Source organism: Callospermophilus lateralis, unplaced genomic scaffold, assembly GCF_048772815.1.
Source record: "Callospermophilus lateralis isolate mCalLat2 unplaced genomic scaffold, mCalLat2.hap1 Scaffold_63, whole genome shotgun sequence".
Taxonomy (NCBI): domain Eukaryota; kingdom Metazoa; phylum Chordata; class Mammalia; order Rodentia; family Sciuridae; genus Callospermophilus; species Callospermophilus lateralis.
The window spans coordinates 12,036,991-12,051,679 of NW_027514713.1; the positions used below are offsets into that span (position 1 = coordinate 12,036,991).

General features: G+C 51.5%; 1 pseudogene; it reads left to right on the forward strand.

The window, feature by feature from the left end:
* The first annotated feature begins 1,690 nt into the window (after positions 1-1,690).
* LOC143389686 (phosphatidylinositol 4,5-bisphosphate 3-kinase catalytic subunit delta isoform-like) overlaps positions 1,691-14,689 on the forward strand; it is a 41,322-nt pseudogene continuing 28,323 nt past the window's right edge.

Consider the following 14,689-nt stretch of genomic DNA (forward strand, 5'->3'; position numbering starts at 1 on the left):
TTTTGATATATGTATATACCCATGATTTATTTTGCCACAATTATAGTAAACCCCTCTCTTATTATTCCAAACATTTCTCTAGCCCTTTCCTAATGCCTTGCTAACCCCCCACTCCCCAGCCACCCACCCAAAGCAACCACTGGTCTCTTCTCTGTTGCCATACATTATTTTGTATTTTCTAGTGCTTTACCTAAATGAAACCCTACAGCATGCAGACATTGTGTGTAACTTCTATAACTTGGCATGATTATTATGATATTTTTCCAAGTTGGCCAGCACCACACCCTACATGGTAGGGGTTGGAGCTGTGCTGATGGTTGTGGAGGGGCCACAATCTTCTGTCCCAAGGTAGGGAGAACCTGTGTGGTCCCGCTCCACCATCATTTGCACCTGTGGATTCCCAGTGGTTTTCAGAGCCCTGACAGCCTCATTCTTGGTGGCAGGTGTTTTAATAAGGTGGCCTGCATTGCAGTCCCCCCAGTCGAAAGCTACATCATGGTTTTGTAGCTGGAAGAACCCAGGATCAACCTGAGTATAGTCACCGCTTTGCCTTAACTGCTTCTAAATTTCAGAGCTCTTAGGGGTTTTTCTGTTCCCTGAGCTTGGAATCATCAGCACAATCACAAGAGAAGTGTAGTTCGTGGGGAATGAATCTGAAGACCCCAGGATAACAACTGCTCTTCATGGGGAGGCCTCCTTCCCTTCCTGGACACTCCTTACTGCTGCAAATGTACCCACCTTCTTTCCCTCTGAGGTTTTGGGAGATCCTGTTCCTGAGAGGGCTTCTTACTTGCCTGGTATCATAATGCTCTTTGGAAACCAATTCAGGGTCTTTCCACAATTCCCTGACTGATCTGTGACTCTGCCCTAGGTGCGCTAGGGAGCTCCCCTCTACACCCATGTTAGAGGGGCTTTGCTCCTGGAGGGGGGAGTGCCCCTCTGCCCTGGGGGCACTGGGGAGTTCCACAGACACCTAGGTTATGGGGCCTCGCCCATGGAGAGAGGAGTGCCCTCTCCACTGGTTGCAGGGTGGGGGGGCAGGATCTCCCCCCCACCCAGACACCCAGGTCCAAGCAGCCTCCCCCCGAGGGGGGAGTGCCCTCTCCCCTTGGTGCGAGGGTTAGGGGGGAGCTCCTCTTCCCCACACACACACCCAGGTTCGAGGGGCCTCCCCCCCCAGAAAGGAGTGCCCTCTCCCCTGGGTGTAGCGGGGGGAATCGGCCCCCTCACCAAAACCCAGGTGCAAGGGCCCTCCACTCTGGAGGGGGGAGTGCCCTCTATGATGGGTGCACCGGGGAGCTCCCCCGACACCAAGGTCAGAGGGGCATCCCCTCTGGATGGAGTAGTGCCTCTCTGCCCTGGGTGAGGTAGGGAGCTCCCACAGATACGCAGGTTAGAGGGCCCTCCCCCCTGGAGGGGGGAGCCCCTCTGCCCTGTGTGTGCTGGGGAGCTCCCCCCCTACACCCAGGTTAGAGGGGCACTCCCCCCTGGAGAGGGGAGTGCCCCTCTGCCCTGGGTGCACTGGGGAGCTCCTCTGACACCCAGGTTAGAGGGGCCTCCACTCTGGAGGGGGGAGTGCCCCCCTTCCCTGGGTGTGCTGGGGAGCTCCTCAGGATACCCAGGTTAGAGGGTCCTCCCTACCTACCTAAAGTCCCTTTCACACTTGCAGTCTCCATTGGACCAAAGCAGAATGCTTGCAGAAGTCAGGTGAGCCCCAGCCTAGCCCCATGTGGAGCCAGGCCCTAAGCCCCCTCCCCCACCCTAAGCCCCCAACCGTGGAAGCCAACACTGCCCTCTGCCTGCAGTGTGGAAAGGTGCACCTTCATGGATTCCAAGATGAAAGCGCTGTGGATCATGTACAGCAGTGAGGAGGCAGGGAGTGCTGACAGCGTTGGCATCATCTTTAAGAATGGGGATGGTGAGCCAGGCTGGGCAGGGACATCCTGAGGCCTTGGCCTTCTCACCTAGGCCCATACTGCTCTATTGTAAGGCCCCAGGGGGTTCCCTGAGAAGACAGAGCTCAGATACTCTGAGCCTTCCATGGGTGTATGACCCAATAGAAACTCCTGCCCTTCCAGACCTCCGCCAGGACATGCTGACCCTGCAGGTGATCCAGCTCATGGACACCCTGTGGAAGCAGGAGGGTCTGGACCTAAGGTGGGGCCTCTGTCCATCACCTTTTTGTTTGGGTCTGTAACAGGCCTCAGAGCCTGCACCTCTGGAGGAGTTTCTGGTCTAAACTGACACCTCCATGTTGGCTATGAGAGGGGATCTTCTCAAAAGAGGGGTAGAGCAGCTGGAGGGGTTTGGGTAAGGCCATTCCTGGTGCTCAGCTCCTATTTCCTGGCTTCCTACCCCTTGGGGAGCAGTGCCACCTTCTTCCAAGCCTGCTGTCTCATTCTCTTCAGAGCAAACATGAGCCCAGCCAAGGTGTGTTCTTCATCTTGGGTGCCAGTTGTGTGTCTCTGAGGCACCTTCCCCAGGGCCCCACACCCCCCTCTCGCATCCTCAGGAACTTGAGCAGTGTCCCCTGTGATTTTGTTGGGCACCTCAATTTCCTAGAGTTCCAGTAGCCCCAGATAATGTCCTGAACCATAGTGTCTGCCTGTGCCTCCTCTCATGTGCTAGGATGACCTTCCCACTGGTGACTGCATGGGCCTCATTGAGGTGGTTCAGCACTCGGACACCATTGCCAACATTCAGCTGAACCAGAGCAACCTGGCTTCCATGGCTGCCTTCTACAAGGATGCCCTGCCCAACTGGCTCAAGGCCAAGAACCCTGGGTAGGCTTTCTTATTCTGGGAGAGGCTCGATAGAGTGAAAGGTGAGGGAAGGCCTGTGACAGTTTCCATGGTTGCTTGGCTCAGCTGAGCACTGGCCCACATCTGATATTGGGCAGCACAGAGAAGGTCACTGTTCCCATGTGTCCATTTTTCATGGCTGTGTTATGCTACTCAACACTTTGGGCGTTAAAACCACCACCGTGTTTAGTCAGAAATATGTAGCTTGAGTGGGTTCTGCTGAGTGTTTCTGCTGTGGTTTGAAATAGCTGGTGCTTTGGCTAGCATCTGTCATATTGCCTGAGCCCAGAGCATCTACCAAGGGCCCAGTCACACACCTAGGGATTTGGCTGTCAGTTGTGCCTCTTTATGCAGTCTCTCTTCATCTAACACATAGACCTTGGCTTCTCTGCATGGTATTGTGTGGAAGAAGGGGCAATTGCAAGCTGGGCATGGTGACCTATACTCCAGAATAATGCCCTCCTTGTTGATTATCACAAGACCAGATTCAAGAGGAGGGAAAATATAAGGAGCCCTGGTTTTCAATCTTCCCCACCCAGAGAAGCCCTGGATTGAGCCGTTGAGGAGTTCACCCTCTCCTGTGCCGGCTACTGTGTGGCCACATATGTGCTGGGCATTGGTGACCGGCACAGTGACAACACCATGATCCGTGAGAATGGGCAGGTAAGGGGCACTGTGTTCAGATGCCCAGTGAGCTTGTCCTACATCCCTGGCCCAGTGGCCTCTCTGCCCTGCCCGCAACCCCCAGAAGAGTGCCCCAAGTCCTGCTGACTTCCTCTAACCGGAACCTCCCTTTGTGAAGCCTATTCAGAAGCTGCCCTTCCCTCCCCTCAGCTATTTCATATTGACTTGGCCACTTTCTGGGGAACTTCAAGACCAAGTTTGGAATCAACCATGAGCAAGTCCCATTCATCCCCTCACCCATGACTTTGTCCATATGATTCAGCAGGGCAAGGCTAGTAATAATGAGAAGTTTGAAAGGTGAGGGTGCCCAGGGCCACAGTGAGGGGACAGTGTCCAGACAGGGGCAGGGATGGGGACATAACCCTCGTAACTCTTGCCTCCACCCTGGGGGTGCTGCCTTCTCTGCAGGAGCACCCCAACCCCTGAGTACACTGTTGGTCAGTGCAATCAGGAGGCCCATGGGAGGTGTAGGAGGCAGGCCCAGGCAGGGGAATTGGTTAGAGGATCTGGGTACACCCATAATATGACCAGGGGCAGACATTCAGGGGCAGGTGCTGATTGGATGCAGAACCCCTGCTGGTTTGGGGCTGGGGGTGGCTGGGAGGACCCAGGGCTTTATCTATGTCCTCCTCCTCTGCAGGTTTCAAGGCTACTGTGAACAGACCTACAGCATTCTGCGTCACCATGGGCTCCTCTTCCTCCAACTCTTTGCTCTGATGCAGGCAGCAAGCCTGCCTGAGCTCAGCTCCTTCAAAGACATCCAGTATCTGAAGGTATGCCAGCACAGGGCCACACCAGACTGGAGGCCAGTGTCCACCACATTATTCCCAAGGCCTGCCTGAACCTCTACAGCTGCAGAGAAGCCTGCCTGCCCTATGTATACTATAAAAAAATGAGCTTGGCAGAGCTCATCCTGCTCAGAGTGCATCTTGCCTGAACAGCTCAGGGACCTAGGAGATTCACCTCACAGATGGGGGCCCTCATGCCATCCCAGGACTAGCAGTCCAGTATGGTGGAAAGTACCCAGAGTGTTGCGCTTACTGAACCTAGTCCCACCCAGTTGAAGGTGAACTGTGATCTTGTTTGGTCATCTCATGTGTCCTCAGTGTCTTTCATGCATGAGATAAAGTCCCTTGTAGGTTTGCAAGACACTTTCCATTCCTGTCTTTTCAGTTGCTGAGAGGCAGAGTGGGAGGGGGTGTATTCCCTAAAGCTTCTCCTGCCCTTGGCTCAGCTAAGGTGAGGCCACCTGACCATCTGCTTGCAGTTTTTTTAGGAAGGAATTTCAACAACCTGAGGGGGCAGGAGTACAGGGAGGCAGAAGGGATTGCAGATGCAGCAGGGTCAGGACCCCTGAATGTTGATACAGTTGTGATGATTCTTTCCCAGTACACTCTGGCACTGGGGAAGATGGAGGAGGAGGGACTGAAGCACTTCCAGGGGAAATTCAATGAAGCCCTGAGGGAGAGCTGGAAGATCAAAGTGAACTGGCTGGCCCACAACCTGACCAAAGATAACCGGCAAGAGTGGCCACCACTGAGCTGCCACAGGCTGGCAAACCTGTTCTGAGGACAGCTACCCTTGGATGTCTTAGAAGGGGCGTCACACCTGAACTACACCTCATGGGAAAGAACAACACAATTGCCTTTATTTTACACTAGTTATTTAGACAGACAAGAAATGTTTAAATATGATGGGGGAATGTGATGGACATTATTATCCAAAGTAGATGTATGAAGACACAATTGGTGTAAATATACTTTGTATACAACAAGAGATATAAAAATTTTGTTTATTTGTTTAATAAGAATTTTAATATATTCTGCTGTCATATATATATATATATATATATATATATATATATATATATATATATATATATATATATATAGTCTAATAAAGAACCAAACACCAAACAGCCAGGTCTGGATTGTAAGCTTGTAAGCTCAGGAGTAGAGTGCTTGCCTCGCATGTGTGAGGCACTGGTTTTAATCTTCAGCACCACATAAAAATAAATTAAAAATAAAGGTATTTTTCCATCTACAAGTAAAAAATAACAAAAAGAACCAAACACCATAAATGCAAATGCATCCTCATGCAGAGGAGGGATGCCGCACTGTGTCCAAGCACTGTGAGTTGGGCACCTTGAGGTTGTACCTTGCTCTTGTTTTAGGATGGGCATTTCAGATTTTCTAGCTGGTGGATCTTGCCCAGCAAAGACTGACCTCCTCTTGGGGAAGGCTTGTTCGCAGGTTCCCCAACTAGCAGTTACTTGGCCTCCTGTCCACTTAGGAAACCTCAATCCCCAGTTCACCTTCTGCCACCTGTGTAGCCCACCCTGTGTGTTCTCCATTGACCAAGTCCTGGGCAGCTCCCAAAGAAGCCAGGGTACCCTGTAGCCACAGGGATGCTTGCTCTTCACTGCTAAAGTGACTCTCAGGTAGAGGATACCCTCACCTCTTTAACCTTCAGGTAAGAAAATAATACCACTCTATTTACTGAACCTCTACAGCTACAGTGGAGCATGCCTCCCCTATGTATAGTATAAAAAGTGAGCTTGGCAGAGCTCCTGCTGTCAGGGTGAAAGGTCAGAGAGGGTCTGTGTGGTGATGTGTGAATAGGTTGCCTGCTCTGGCAGATTTAAGGGAGGGATTGGGTTTGATGTCCTCGAGGGCTCACATTTGAGGAACCATCTGGGAATAATCTTGGACCATATCAGGCGGGGTCTTTCTCTCTGAGGGTACTTGCTCTGAGATAGTCCAAGCTTAGCCTCAGTAATCCCAAAGGGCTCGACAAGAGAAACTGTCCTGACTGCAGTTTCCTGTGCCTCTTTCAGCTTTCTGAAGCCCACTGTAGTGAAGCATCCAGTACTTGGGCTTTTAGAAACTCACAGTGGGCTGGGGCCAGAGCCCAGTCATAGAGCATGTGCTGAGTATGCATGAGGCCCTGGGTTTGATTTCTAGCAGTGTAAACAAAAAAATATGAAGAAGCCCCTGGTAATCCTGATGCACAGTTTGCTCACTCAGGACCTGCTTGGCTCACTGCTGATATCCCAGGTATCTCCCCAGACTCAGCAGAGCCATTGGAATCTGGCCCTTAGCAACAGAGGTGCACAGATTAAAGGAATTCCAGCTGCCAGCTCTCTCCTTTTTCAATAGCTGTTGTGCCACCAGAGCATCTGTCTTATATGCAGTAGCCATAGATGACACTTGTGTTCCCAAATAAATGCTGAATTTAATCAGGCCAACTTTCTCCTTTACAATATGAAAAACCACACACATGTCTATGTATTATGCTTCAAGGTGTGGGCTACAGACCTTGCACACCCTCAGCAAATTCTGGGTGTATTGTCTGTTGCCCAGTGAGAACAGCTTCTATCTGTTTTCAATCATTTCATGTTGCAAGTTAAATATCACTGATGTGGGTTGAGTCTGCAGTCTTTTGTCAAAAGACAGAAAGGCACATGGAAAGAAATTAAAGCCTTTCTATGATCTTATGTTCTTGGCTCAAAATTAAATCAAGGGAAAACAAAGTTTAAACAAGGCAGTAAACAGGCATTTCTCCAGCTGGAGTTAGAACCAAAAATTTACTGTAGTGTACTCACTTTCCCACCTAGCATTAATACATGCATCTGGGCAGGAACACCAAGGCACTACAGACAATATGAGAACATCCCTCTCTGTCAGCTTCTACCAGTGTCTAGATGGCATCTACACAGACTGCATGTGGATGGGCAGCCACACAACAGCACAGCCATCCTTAAGACTGGCAGTGAGGACACAGGGGCAGTGTGCAGTATGACCCCCAGATTCACAGTCTAGCATCTGACATGTACATGAAGAGCAAGGTTCTTTGTGGCTCTATCCCCAACTTCTATCTCTCCTTGACCTTCCCATGAATCAGAGCAGCAGGACTCCTGGCTACTGGAGTGAGGATCTGACCCCCATGCAGGGGAATTCTGCAGGAGCAATCCACAGGGGCTGGTTTGGGGTAGATGCAGACTGTTTTGGAACATTGTAGCCCTCAGCCTTCCTCTATTTATGAGTGCAAATCCCTTAGAAAACCACTGATATCTCCAAAACTAAGTGGTCAAGTGATCTGCACCACAGCTTTCAGTTTTAATGAACCACAGAGAACTTCACCAGCAGGAAAAATGTACATTTATGAAGCCTCAGTACAGGAACACAAAGCCTGGGTGACAGAAAAGGAAGTTTCTGGTCCTGAGAGGAGTGCATGAGAAGCCAAGGACCCCACAGCTTCCATCCCAAACATGATGCTAGAAGTGTGCAAAACCCCAAAGATGAATACCCATTTCCAGACTTCAAACTCAAACCACTACTCTGGTCTCAAACAGCATACCAAATCCTACATAGCCTCATGCCTAGACCAGAGTGAGTAGGCCTCCCCTCCTAGTTTCCAGAGGGAGAGGGAACAGAAGCAGGGTCACTGCACTTTGCATCCTAGTCCTGAGGACACTAGCAAAAAGGACACAGAGAATTACAACATATTTACAAAGCATTAAAAAGTCAGTTGATCATCTACATATTAACCCCATTCTATCACTTGTAAAAGCACTAGGTTGGAAAAAATAAATAAAGACCTTCAAAAATAAAAAGAAAAAAATGATTACCAATTTTTACTCTTTGTCAGCTAGTCTAGTCGCTGCAACTTTTCTGGAGGTGCAAGAGGTGGGAAACTCACTGGAAGGCAGGAGCCTGGAGTGCTGCAGCCCCTGAGCTGGAAAGACATGGAAGGGAGGGAAAAGTCAGCTCCCGGATTTTGGGAGAAAGAGATCCAGCAGGGGTGGGTAGATGGTGGGAGCCTACAGTCCCACACACTGGGCATGGGAGGATAATCAGCAATGGGGGTCTTCAGACCTGCTGGCTGAAAAGATTTTGTACATGGAGGACCCGCTGGCTGGGAGATGGGTAGCAGACATTCTGAGGTGGGGATGCAAGAGTCCAAATTGCACTCAATAGCTGACTGTGGAGCTTTCTTACTTCTGCTGCTGATGCTGGTTGAACTTCTGACTGTTGCTAGGGCCACCCTCCTTCTCTTCACAGCTCTCCCACTGGTCGATAGTGATGTCTTCCTCCTCCTCTTCTCCAGCCTCACACTGCTCTTCCTCTTCCTTTTCCTCCTCCTCACAACTGTGCGAGTCCTGGTAGGTCTGCAAAGAGAGGGAGGTGCGAGTCCAGCTCATGGGCAAGTCACCCAGTGTCCACCTTCCAGGAGCAGCAGCAGAAGAGAAATGTCCCCAGGTGAAGGAGACTGTCCACGAAAAGGGGCCTAGGCCTCCCTGGAAGTGGCCTCTCCATGGAGTCCAAGCATGCAGAGAGCTAATGGATGGGGATGCTCAGTACCCTCCTTGCAGCACAGTCTCTGCATAGAGTGGAAGGAGCACCAGCCTGGAGCCAGCTCATCTCTGCAGTTAGACTTACTAGGTTGTATGAACTTCAGTAAGACTTCACTGAGCCTCAGATTACCCCCCTGTATTTGAGGATCCTAGCTCACCAAGTTGTGTGGTTATAAGGTGCAGGCACATGAACACAGAGGAGCCTGGCCTTCAGTGCTCTGCAGCCTGGAGACCAGTCTGCTCCTACCTCCTTTTGGAGTTCATGGTGATGGTCAAGGCAGAGTCATTGCCATCCATCTCATTCTCCTTCACTGTGTCCTGGCCCTGTGAGGTTCACTGATGTGCAGCCCAGATATGAAACACCCCCAGGATGATTGTAAGCACCAGGAAGTAAATGCAAACAACAATCACCATGGTGGCAGGATTCAGGATGACTGTCAAGGGAGAAAATGGGCAAACAGGGCTGCAGAGAGGTCACACAGATTGAGGCTTCCCACCTGTCATTGGCTATCCTAGGTTGGCACACTCCACCTGAACTTCAGAGACTAGAAAGCACCAGGAACAGCTTTGCATAGCCTCAAACTTTCTGGGTCACTGTGGCTGTGGGCAGGCAATCATTTCCTCATGTGTGATGGGGAGTGGGAACGGTGCTTCCGTGCTCCCAGCCAGGTGGGACAGGATCATATGCCTAAACTCTGTGTGATGCTTAGTGTTTGCACCTAGGTGCCTCCCACCTCCTTTCTGTAAATGATTGAGAACTGAGCAGGTAGAGGCCTGACAGGTAAACAAAAAAGCATTGCTTAGGTTGAACAAACTGTGGTTGGGCAGCCATGTGACTGGCATGTTCCACAGGATTGGCAGCATGGATCATGTTCACCTGCAGTGGACAGGAAGAAAGAATCACTAGGGATGAGCATCCTGACTGTTTCCAAGAGGAGAAATGGGTCAGCAGCAGCTGTGAAAAAATGCTAGTCTGAGTAGCCCCTGGGCCCTGCTGTAAGAAAATGGTGCATGTGTCTGTGACCAGAAAAAAAAAAACTATTTTAAGCACTTAGATACCACTGTAAATCTGAGGTTGTTCCATGTTCAAGAAAGAGCACTTTTCTAATAATTCCTTTATAGTTAACTTTATAAAATAATCCATCCATGAAAGCAGAGTGGCAAAGCAATCTCAGGTCCTAGTCACTTGGGAAGTGGATGGTGTAGACATTTCCCCTGCTTTATCTGAAAACCTAGAAACAGGAAAGATGACACAATTCATAATCTTTTATTTCCTTTCATGGTAAAGATGGTGAGTTGCTAATAACAACCCTGGATCCAATTCCCCAGACCACAGAGCCCTTGAGCAACGAGAAAGCCCCAGAAGATGCTGATGAAGGCTTCAGAGCAGGGTGCTGTTCTCCCTGATGTTGTCTGACAGTGACCACTGCAAGCTAGGGCAGTGTTAGCCCTGTGTGTGGTGGGTCCCTGCATCAGTTCAAGGACCCAGCTTCACTGCCAACAGAGCCAGTGACCTGACACCACTATAAGGATCCTTTAGTTAACCAGCTGCTGTTCTTTATAGAAGAGCATCCTTGTGTCTCATGTGTGAAAACTTTAGCAACCACCTTGTTCCTTCCTGTGGTATTCCCTGACACTTGCTCTCTATCACCTCCCTCCAGGGTTCCTCAGGCTCTCACTCAGAATGCAGCAGATGGTGGAATGGAGAAGCAGCCCAACCTGTCAGTACAGACTGCACAGGTCTAAGCACAGCAGGCCAGGCTGAAGAAGGCCACCACTCCTGGGGTAAGCCTCATTTGCCATGATGAGTGTGCTAAAGTGTGTCTACAAACATCAGGGCCAAGAGACAGGGCCCTCTGTCACCACCACAGCTGGCTCTTCTGGGGAGGAGTCCTATACACACCTCCTCCTTAAGTTCATTGCTGAGATAGCAGCCATTTAGCTCAGAGCAGATGAGAATGAACTACCAGTTGGTCAGTTGAACTACCAGATGATCAATGAACTGCCAGATATGCCAGTTCCAGTAGCATAGGAATTACAAAGCCTTTTGGTAGCTGGCCATGGTGCCACACCTGCAGGGTTAAGAAAAGTACCAGGTGGCGCAAGATAGGAAGCTGGGTGGGGCCAGAGCAAGGGCCCCAGTGGCTAAAGGTAGGCACGTGGGTTGCTGAGCCAGCAGGTCAAATGCATGTGGTTTTCCAAATAGGGAGACAAATAGCATGCTTGGGGTTTTAGGGGCATATGCTAGTCCTTTGTAAGTTAGTGACACATGTCCCCTTCTTATTCAGAAGGGGGACACTGTGCAACAATGCTGCCTCTCCACAAGTTTGCAGATGGTGGGAGCCAGGTGGCCTCCAGCTGGCTCTGGCCTCTCACCTGTGAAAACCAAGCCCAGGTCTGCAGAAATGGCCCAACCAGATTTCACTGAGACTGTGGGGCCCACCAAAGCTGGTCATATCTAATGGACACCCAACTCAGGCTCAAGCTCACAAACGCCTTTTCAGGACAAGCAAGAGAGCTAAGGGAGAGTCAGATTCAAGAACTGGGGGCTACTGAGGGTGTAGCTCAGTGGTAGAGCATGTCCTTGGCACACACACAGCCCTGGGTTTGATCCCAGTGTGAAATAAACAAAGCAAACAAACAAATGAGAGCACTGCACAAATCCTGGGCAACAACAGCAGGAACACTGACCTCCTATAGAGTGAGGCTAAAGGCATATCTCAGAGCCACAGATCAGTCAGGGAAAGGTGGAAAGACCCTGAATTGGTTTCCAAAGAGCATGATGACACCAGGCAAGTAAGTGGCCCTCTCAGGGACAGGTCTCCCAAAACCTCATTGGGAAAGAAGGTGGGTACATCAGCAGCAGTAAGGAGTGTCCAAGAAGGGAAGGAGGCCTCCCCATGCAGAGCGACTGTTACCCTGGGGTCTTCAGATTCATCCCCCACGAGCTACACTTCTCATGTGATTTTGCTGATGATTCCAAGCTCAGGAAACAGGAAAACCCCTAAGAGCTCTGAAATTTAGAAGCAGTTCAGGCAAAGCAGTGACTCTACTCTGGTTGATCCTGGGTTCTTCCAGCTACAAAACCATGATGTAGCTTTCGACTGGGGGGACTGCAATGCAGGTCACCTTATTAAAAAATCTGCCACCAAGAATGAGGCTGTCAGGGCTCTGAAAAACCACTGGGAACCCACAGGTGCAAATGATGGTGGAGCGGGACCACACAGGTTCTCCCTACCTTAGGACAGAAGATTGTGGCCCCTCCAGGAACCACAGCCGTCAGCACAGCTCCAACCCCTACCATGTGGAGTGTGGTGCTGGCCAACTTGGAAAAATATCATAATAATCATGCCAAGTTACAGAAGTTACACACAATGTCTGCATGCTGTAGGCTTTCATTTAGGTAAAGCACTAGAAAATACAAAATAATGTATGGCAACAGAGAAGAGAGCAGTTGTTGCTTTGGGTTTGTGGCTGGGGAGTGGGAGGTTAGCAAGGTATTAGGAAAGGGCTAGAGAAATGTTTGGGATAATAAGAGAGGGGTTTACTATGATTGTGGCAAAATAAATCATAGGTATATACATATATCAAATTTACCAAAGTGCACACTCCTAAATATGTGAAGTCTATTATATGTCAGTTATATTTCAACAAACACATCTTTAGAAAATACAGGGGGAAGAAAAGTTTCCTGCCCTCTGGAACCTGTGTCAGTCCAGCAGAGTGAATTCCTCACATCCGTTGACTCCCCAGCCCACATAGGGCCAAAAGCCTCACCTGTAGATGTCCCCACAGGGGCCACTGCCAACCATCTGGAGGATCTGGAGATCTGCCCCAGAGTCTGCCTCAGGACTTCCAAAGAAGTACTAGACTTCTATGCCTCCCAGGACAATCGCCGTTGCCACGCCCAGCCTGCCATCCTGGGGCCCAGGGACAGCCTAATACCTGAGAGGATGGCCCATCTTAGTTGACTGCTGTCCAGGCCCTAATTCCTCTGAGGCACCCTTGGACCTGGGTGTCGGGGTGGGAAGGGGGCTCCCCCCTGCACCCAGGGGATAGGGCACTCCCCCCTGCGGGGGGGGGGGGAGGCTCCTCAGAGAGGATAGGGCACTCCCACCTCCAGACAGGGGGCCCCTCGGACCTGGGTGTCAGGGTGAGGGGGAGAGCTCCCCCCGCCCCGCACCCAGGAGAGAGGGCACTTTCCCCTCCAGGGGGAGGACTTTGGGACCTGGGTGTCGGGGTGGGGTGGTAGCTCCAACACCCGCGAACCAGAGGAGAGGGCACTCCCAACTTCCGGGGGGGGGCCACTGGTACCTGGGTGGTGGGGTGAGAGGCGGGGAGCCCCCCCACACACCCAGGGGAGAAGGCACTCCCATCTCCAGGGGGAGGCCCACACCCAAGGGAGAGGGCACTCCCCATTCCGGGGTGGAGGCCTCTGGGACCTGGGTTTCGGGGTTGGGGGGGAGCTCCCTCCTCACCCCCCCACACCCAGGGGAGAGGGCACTGCGCCCTCCAGGGGGGAAGCCCCTCTAACCTCGGTTTCAGGGAGGGCGCTCCCCCTTCCCCCTCTCCACCCAGGGCAGAGGGCACTCTTGACTCCAGGGGGGAGGCCCCTCTAACCTGGGTGACAAGGGTGAGTATCTCCCTGGATCTCACCCAAGGGAGAGGCCACTCCCCCCTCCAGGGGGGAGGCCTCTCTAACCTGGGTTGGGGGGGAGCTCCCCCGCCTCCGCACCCATGGGAGAGGGCACTCCGCCCTCCAGGGGGGAGGCCCCTCTAACGTGGTTGTGGGGGGGGAGCTTCCCCTTCCAGGGTTGAAGCCCCTGTAATCTGGCTGTTGGGGGGAGCTCCCCAGCGCACCCAGGGCAGAGGGGCACTCCCACTTCCAGTGGGGATGCCCCTCTAACCTGGGTGTCAGGGGGAGCTCCCCAGCATACCCAGGGCAGAGGAGCACTCCCTTCCAGGTGGGAGGCCCCTCGGACCTGGTTATGGGCGGTGGAGAGGGCACTCAACCCTCAGGGCGGTGGGGGAGGCCCCTCGGACCTGAGTGTTGGGTTCCGTGTGGGGGAAGCTCCTTAGCGCACCCAGGGCAGAGGGGCACTCCCCACTCTGGGGTTGGGGAGGCCCCTCTGACCTGGATGTCCGGATGTCCGGGGAGCTCCCCAGAACACCCAGGGCATTTCCAAACTCATGAGAATAGCATTACCTTGATATTAAAGAGGCAATACCAAAATGGAAATTATAGAGCTCTCTCTCCTGATCAAGTGAGACTTATTCCAGATACACAACATGGCTTAATACTTGTGAAACGGAGTGGAGTGCGATCCCAGAAAGAACTCCAAAGCCAATAGAACCGAATTGACAAAGTTTATTGTACAGATTCGAATCAGGGCCCAATCCTGCACTGAGGCAGCAGTGCTTGGAAATGAGCCCCGATTTTAGTTTCTTACTCCTTTTTGTCCCTCCTGATCCCATCCCTCCTCCCTTGTTTCCACTTCCTCCTCCCTTGTTCCCACTCCCTCACCCCTTGTCCCCACACACACACTTCATTTATTTAAATGACCTATTGCCTGCTGTCTGGCTGGGCACAAATCACCAGCCACTGAAGCAGGAACAAACTTTATTTTTTAACTCCACCAGCAACTCCTCCCAAATGCCATGCGGCTAGTCCAGGAACCAGCCACCGGAAATCCCTCCTCCTGCACAACCTATTAGATTTCTAAAAACAGCATGTCACACATGGTTATATTTCTACTCTAAGGGGGGCTGCTTTTTGGTTGCTAAAAAGCTGCATAACAGGCTGCATAACAGGATGCGGTAAAATGTTCCAGGATGCATGGTTTCAGCT